This window comes from Cololabis saira, chromosome 3 (genome assembly GCF_033807715.1).
Source record: "Cololabis saira isolate AMF1-May2022 chromosome 3, fColSai1.1, whole genome shotgun sequence".
In the NCBI taxonomy this organism is placed as follows: Eukaryota; Metazoa; Chordata; class Actinopteri; order Beloniformes; family Belonidae; genus Cololabis; species Cololabis saira.
Genome location: NC_084589.1, coordinates 46,967,364 through 46,975,287, shown reverse-complemented (window position 1 = coordinate 46,975,287; position 7,924 = coordinate 46,967,364).

Sequence of the window (7,924 nt, the reverse complement as noted above, 5' to 3'; positions counted from 1 at the left end):
ACCATAAATCAGCTTTAAATCACACCTGCAGCCCATCAGGAGGAGAGCGGGGCTGCGAGTTCATTGCTGGTTCGTTTTGTTAACTCTGAGCTTTGTTGGTTTGTTTGTTAGTTTGCTGGTATTTTTTTTTCTCTGTGATTTTTGAGTTATTTGTGAAGAAGTTCTGAGTTTCCTGTGAGGAAGTTTTTTTTGTTCCCTGTGGGAGTTTTTCTGTGTTTTTCTATTAAACTACGCCTCGTTTTGGCTAAAGTTTAACCCGGTTTGGTGTCGTGCGATTGGGTTAGAGGTAAAGCCAGTACTCGAGTTGTAAAAAAAAAAAAAAAGAAATCAGGGGGATGGTGGATTTTATCATATTGGGACAGATAATTTTTGCTGATTACAAATAATATAATATATTACAAATAATAGCAGTGACCAAAACAGTTTTCTGAACTTATCAATATGACTCTGTCCTTCACAGGATAAGTAAAATAGATCACTGCAAAAACTCAAAATCTTAACAAGAATATTTGTCTTATTTCTAGTTAAAATGTCTCATTTTAGTAAAAGAATCTCATTACACTTAAAACAAGACTCATCACTGGAAAAAACAACAATTTTCACCTGTTTCAAGTAGATTTTCAATTAAAATAAGTAGAAAAGTCTGCCAGTGGAACAAGAATTTTTTACTTGTAATGAGAAGATAAATCTTGTCCCACTGGCAGATTTTTCTACTTATTTCAAGTGAAAATTTACTTGAAACAGGTGAAAATTGTCAAATAAGTTATTTTTCTGGTGTTATTTTTCTGGTGATGACTCTAAATGTTGAAATAGCAGTAAAACCACATTCATTGATGAAATGACATAAGGGATGGAAAGGGGGGATGGCAGTTTTACAGGGGGGATGATTTGGACCGTTTTTATTTCAGGGGGGGATGATTTGGACCGTTTTTATTTCAGGGGGGATGATTTGGACCGTTTTTATTTCAGGGGGGATGCCACCCCCTCATCCCCCCTCATCCCCCCTCAACTCCAGTACTGGGTAAAGCCACAGATTTGTTTTCTTTATTGTTGTAATCTGTGCTTTAAATAAATCTGACATTGTTTATTATAAAACAGACCAATTTATTGCTTGTGTAGTTGAAAAATACATGAGAATAGGACCTTGAAAAAATAATCGCATATTAAATCGCAATCGCAATATTGAGGAAAAAAATCGCAATTAGATTATTTTCAAAAATCATTCAGCCCTAGGGACACACAACAAGCCAGATCCAGAAGACCTAAGGGGTCTGGGAGCTTCATAAGGAACTAACAGATCAACCATGTATTTTGGTCCAAGACCATTCAGTGCTTTGTAGACCAGCAGTAAGATTTTAAACTCTATCCTTTGACTCACTGGAAGTCAGTGTAGTGATTTCATGACCAGTGTAATATGGTCCAGTTTACTGTTGTTTGTAAGGACTCTGGCGGCAGCGTTCTGGATCAGCTCCAGCTGCCTGATTGGTTTCTTGTTAAGGCCTGTAAAGATGCCATAGCAATAATTCAACCTACTGAAAATGAATGCATGAATAAGTTTTTCCATGTCTTGTTTAGACAGATTTTTTTTTAGGGGCAAAAATGATCACCTCTGTCTTTTCTGCATTTAGCTGGAGAAAATTCTGGCACATCCACTCATTGATTTGGTGAATACAGTTAAATTCAGATTCAGATTAAGATTCAGAGAAACTTTATTTAACCCTGAGTGGCAATTGCAAGAACAACTGAGCAGCAAGACGTTGAAAGTACCAGATAGAATAATATAATAAAAGCAGATAAATGAGGCATGTCTCGTATGTACAAAAAAATATATAAATATAAGAATATCACAAAAAATGTAAAATAGAGTGACTATAGTGGTATAAATTAAATATAAAGTGTCAGTGTAAAGTGTTGACAGTGGATGTAAACAATGTAACAGGAGTATGGAGTAGTCCGGGGGGGCGATGCAGCGGAGGCGCCGCCTGGAGGGGAGCCACTGAAATGCGGGGTGAAGTATGTGGGAGGGGTCGTTGATGATTTTGGCTGCCTGGCTGAGGGCCTGTTGGTTAAAAACCTGAGACAGAGTTCTGACCGGCAGGCCGATGACTTTGGAGCATAATGATGCAGTGCTCTGCAGTCTGTTCCTGTTCTGGTGCTGAGGGAGTGGAACCAGCAGGTCATGGAGAAGGTCATGATGCTTTCCAGGAAGGCATAGTAGAAAGTCATCATGATGTGAGTGCTGACTCTAAAGGAGTTGAGTTTCCTGAGGAGGTACAGCCGTTGGTGACACTTCCTGAGAATCTCCTCTGTGTTGGCGGAGAATTTCAGGAGGTTATCAAAGATGGTGCCCAGGTGGTAGCATATAGATGTTGAATAAGCGGAGAATGGACCCTTGAGGAACCCCACATGTGATCTTGGTTCTCTTAGACTCATGGTTTCCAATTGACACAAAAAAGGCTGTTATAAATTCCCTTATAAGTAAGCTGATACCAGAATATAAGCTGTTAATTTGTTAAACATAAAGCTGTTAATTTGTTAGATATAAAGCTGTTAATTTGCTAAATATAATGTATATTAATGTTTGATTTAAACAGGTTAATATTATATTCAGGTATGTTTAGTTCAGTCTGTTTGAGTCAGGCAATTACAGGGCAGCTAAGTCTAGGTTTTGGGGTCCTCGGAACGTCGGGTGTGTGCGCTCAGAAGAAAAATGTGTGTAACTCCTGGCCGGCTGCAGAAAACTTTAGATAAAGAAAAGTAAAAATGGAAAAACGGTGTCTTTATGCCTTAACCGGAGTACGTCCACGGGTGAAGGGTCCCTGCACATCAGTAACATATAGTTCTTTAATAAAGGCCCTATCTTGCAAGTAATATTTAAACCATTGAAGCACAGTGCCGGTAAGTCCCACCCACTTTTCCAGTCTGCTGAGAAGAATGTTATGATCAACTGTGTCAAATGCAGCACTGAGATCCAGTAATACCAGAACAGAGGATTTTCCTGCATCATTATTCAGATGAATATCATTTAAGACTTTGATGAGTACAGTCTCAGTGTACAAGTCAAAAGTTCTTCCCAGTGTTGATTGTTTGGTTGTATTTGTGAGGTTTAAAGTTTGTCCTGAATCTTCGGTCTTCCCCTTCATCTATGTAGTATATTTGAAAACAAGTGCATTACTCTGTGTGACCATTAGGCGGCACTGTGACAGTACTCGTGTTACTGCGTTGGTAACGAGACAGTTGAAGAATAAAGTTGTTGTTCTAGAAATGGCTTCTTCAGCGTCATATATAACATGGTGGAGTCAAAACTTGAAGTAAAACAAAGATAGGAAGGCAAAATGAAGCAGATGAAATCTCCGATCTCATTTAGTGTAGAAGGAAATCTAGTGGAAAGTTGGAGAGTCTGGATCCAGAGATTTGAACCGTTTCTCTTCACCAGCGGAATCGACGAAAAGTCTGATTCAGTGAAAAGAGCCACGTTCCTACATGTGGCCGGGGACGAAGCAATTAAACGGTATATAACAATTTTGACTTTGATGAAGACGTAGATGACTATGATACACTGAAAGAACTTTTCCGCCAACATTGTGAGCCAAGGAAAAATGTGACGTATTTGAGACACCTGGGGCCTTATGTACTAAGAGTGCGGCGCACAAAAAACGTGCGTACGCCACTTTCAACGCTCACGTCGGATGTACAAAGAATGACGTGAACGTAGAAAGCTGCGGTCTTTCACTCACACATTAAGGCTGGTGAACGCACTTTTCTGAGGTTTTGTCCGTTGGGTACTCTCACTGGTGATGCAGTGAAGTGCAGAATATGAAGGAAATGTAACGTCAACAATAAGTTTACGACCACGTGAAGGACACGACAGTCCCGACATCACCAGATAAATTACACAAGAGTGGAACTGCAACAATCTCACAATCAACCACATGATCTGAACAAACAACTAAAGGCAGGAGCTCAACGATGGAACCTGCAAATCCTGATGGAGCTTTGGCTCCGTTAGAGGAACCTGCTGATGCAGGATCAGGAGCGAGTCCTCAGGCACCACACCGACCTGCTGGTCCAGGACTAAGACTGGACCATCAGCTGGTTCAGGTACCAAGAGGATCTTCTGGATCTCTGCCCTGAACTGGACCAGCTGCTCCGGTTCAGACCAACATGATGTTTCAGCTGGAGCTGCAGGTCGGACATATCCGTCGTCATGACGACCGTATGGGACGAGTACTGGAGATAAAAGCCAGATCCTAAACATCCCATAACTGTGTCTGGACAGAAATACATTAAAATACATTTTGCAGCAAAAACCGCTTCTGTAAAGATGTCTTAAATAAAAAAAAAGGTGTCACGGAAAGGTTGGTTGCGAACTGATGTGATTCAGCATGAAATAAGTTTTTATTGAATGTTTAGGCAACTTTCAGAGTCTGATATGGAGTCAGCTGCAGGTGCTGCAGCAGTGTTTCCTCTACATTCATTCAGCAGTGGCGGCCCGCCACTGCTAAATCATAGCCGCCATTTTTTACATTTTCAACTGGTTAGAGTTGAAGTTGAAGTAACATTTATTTTTTGTTCAGGGATTGTTCTTCAAAAGTTCAGGGATAAAAGCAAATAAATAGGTTTTGAAAGTTACATTTGCTGTCAAGTGGTTATTTGTGTACGCCGTACATTTACGCCGCCGCCACCCCCCCGGGAAGCATGCCCCCACTGCTGAAAAAATTCCTAGAGGAAACACTGTGCAGGATCCAGAAAGTGTCTCTCCGCTGATGGACCGGTGTTGTGCCAAAAAGTGATTGCCTGCCAGAATCTGATTTCTTCTGATTTGTGGCCGCGGGAGCGCGCACAGCAGCCCGCTGAACGACAGCGCTACAACGTCAGAGTTTCAGATTATGAAACTCAAGAATGAGATCAAGTCAGATTTAGGCAGAAAAAACTTTTCATTAACTGTATTTGGCCTTCAATCAATATTTGGCAGGTAAAAAGACCCATTTTCAGGGGAGAAATCAGATTCTGGGAGGCAATCACTTTTTGGCACGACACCTGTCTCTCCTCCTGCGGATGAAACACTCGAGTTACAGCAACTTTGCTCTTTATTTCTCACGTTTGCACCTCGATAATCCCGTTGGAACAAATTGTCTTTATTTCTGCAGCAGAGGAATCAGATCGTGATGCTTCATGTTTTAAATATAAATTGTATATTGTTCACATTGTTATACTTATGAGAGAGGTGATCGCGGACATCCATATAGGATATATTATATCCCTTATAGACTCAATAAACGTGTGCATTGGTCTTAATCCGTTAGTATATAATATGCATGACAATAAAGCGGAACGAGGAGCCGTTTTTCATCCACCAAAAATTCTGGTGTCGGTTCTTAAATTACAAACAAGAAAAGCAGAGTGTAATGATTCACTAAAGCTGCCCATAAACATTCACAAACCCGTAATAAAACCAAAACTCTTCACGGAACGCAAAGCAAAGAACACCATAATGTAGGCGTCAAAGTGAATCCCAGAAGGGCCGGTGTCCTGCATGTTTTAGATGTTTCACTGCTTTAACACACCTGATTCTAATTAATCATCGTCACCAGCTTGTCATCAAAGTCTGGATAGTTCTGTTGATGACACAGTCATCATGGTGCAATGAAGCAGGGAAACATGTCAAACCTGCAGGGACACCGGCCCTCGAGGACCGGAGTCCGACACCCAGCTCAGAGCCGATGTTTTCTTTTTTTATTTGTTTTACCTGTTTTTGCACATTTCTTGTTAGGATGAGCGGTTTTTAATGGATAATTATCTTCATTATCATATTCAAACATATTTGAGGGAGGAGACGGGGCGGAGTGTTGTGCTCCCGCATGTGCGCTCAAATCCACGCTGATTGGGATGTACAGAGAAACCTGCGTGGATTTGGGCGAACGCACAGCTTTGTACATATGAATTTTTGCGTTCTTGTTAATTCCACGCACGGATTCAAGTTGAAATACACGCACTGTTAGTACATGAGGCCCCTGTTCTTTATTCGAGTGCAAGGAAAATCAGAGACTGTCGATGCATATGTGACTGATTTAAAAAAACAAAGTGAAAGACTGCGAGTTTGAGCACCTCCCCGACTCACTGATACGAGATAGAATCGTGTGTGGAATCACAGATGACCAAGTGAGAGGACGACTACTGAGAGAACCGGACCTCACGCTAAATAAAGCAATAGACATTTGTAGAGCCAGTGAGTTGAGTCGGAGTCAGCTAAAAAGTCTACATGAAGAAGTTGAAATTTCTGTCAATAAAGTCACTAACCAAAAACAACGTGACAAACAGAAAGACAGTCGTGCCACAGCACAGAATGTAAAGATGAGAACTCAAGGAAACTGCACAAGATGCAGCTACAGGCATGAGCCAAGGAAGTGCCCTCCCGTGTGCAAAGCCTGCCACAGGAAAAATCACTGTGCCAAAATGTGCAACTGACGCAAGCACACATATAATCATAAAGTGCATCATGTAAACAAGGCCGAGGCAGATGATCAGGACTTCTTTATTGGGACAATCAAAGCAGAAAAACAAGTCTCACAAATCAATGCAGTGGATGCAAAGAAAGAAAAGTGGCGTGAAGATCTGATTGTCAACAAGAAAGTTTTGAAAGTCAGGCTGGACACTGGGGCTGATCGCAAAGTCATGTCTATGAAAGACCTCAGAAAGCTGAGACTGGATAAAAAGGTGAGCAAATCTCACTCCAAGCTTGTTGCTTATGCAGGACACCACGTTCCAGCTTAAGGTAAAGTCATGTTGACATGTCAGTACAAAGATAAAAAGTATGACATGGAGTTTGAGGTCATAAAGAACAATGCACCTATTCTAGGAGGAGAGTCATGTGAGAAAAATGGGGCTTGTCAAAAGATTGCATGCGCTTAAAAAAGAGTGACATTCTAAGTGAATATGAGGATTTATTCAATGGATTAGGCTGCATACCAGGAGTATATCACATTGAGACTAGGGATGTTAACAATTAATCGATTTTCGATTAATTGCCGTTATGAAATTACCCGATTAAAATTAGCGATTACAATTAATTGACAATTTCGTTTAATTTCACCAGCTGGTATTACGCCCGGACCACATTTAATGCGACACAACGCGCTGCGCCGCGCACATAAAGTTAGAAGAAAGAGACGGCGGATATGTTTGGTTTTAGTAACATCATGCTCAGGCAATGAGTCTGCAATGGCCCAGACGGGAGACACATGTAGCTCAGTGCTTAACATTTATTTTTAATCCACTCTATATTCTTCTGGTTGTTCTCCGATATGTTCCCCTAAAGCCTGAATTATGGTTCCGCCTTAAATCGACGCAGAGCCTACGCAGTAGCCGCCGCCGTAGCCTCTGCGTTGTTGTAACGCGGAACCATAAATCAGCCTTCACCCGGTACATACATAGGTTTCTCTAAACATCTGTCCCCGCTACAGTTTTAACTAAAAGAAAATGTGCTCCAATACAGCAGGTCTCATAATTTTATTTTGAACACTGCCAAAACTCTAACTTAAAACGTAACTAGAACTTAAAATTTGCTTGACACAAATGAAAGTTAAATTTTAACACGTGGGAAAAACACCTAACCTTTTAAGTGATGTGTGTTATCAGGTGTAATGGCATTTTTAGGTTAGAAATAAGAATATTTCTTGGTAAGATCCTTAGTTATTTGAGTGAAGGCAGTGAATTTGGTCAACTGGTGTAAGTTCAGGGTTTTAGTAAAGACACAAGTAGGGAAATGTTATTGGCCAGTACCCCCAATATTTGTACATTTGTTAAGTACTGTGTTTAACAGTTACATTCATGGCTGAAAGGTTACTAAGCACTTTGTTACCAAGCACTTTTTTATCATGTGAATGTATGTTTTTTTTTTATATATATAATGACAGCAATGGTG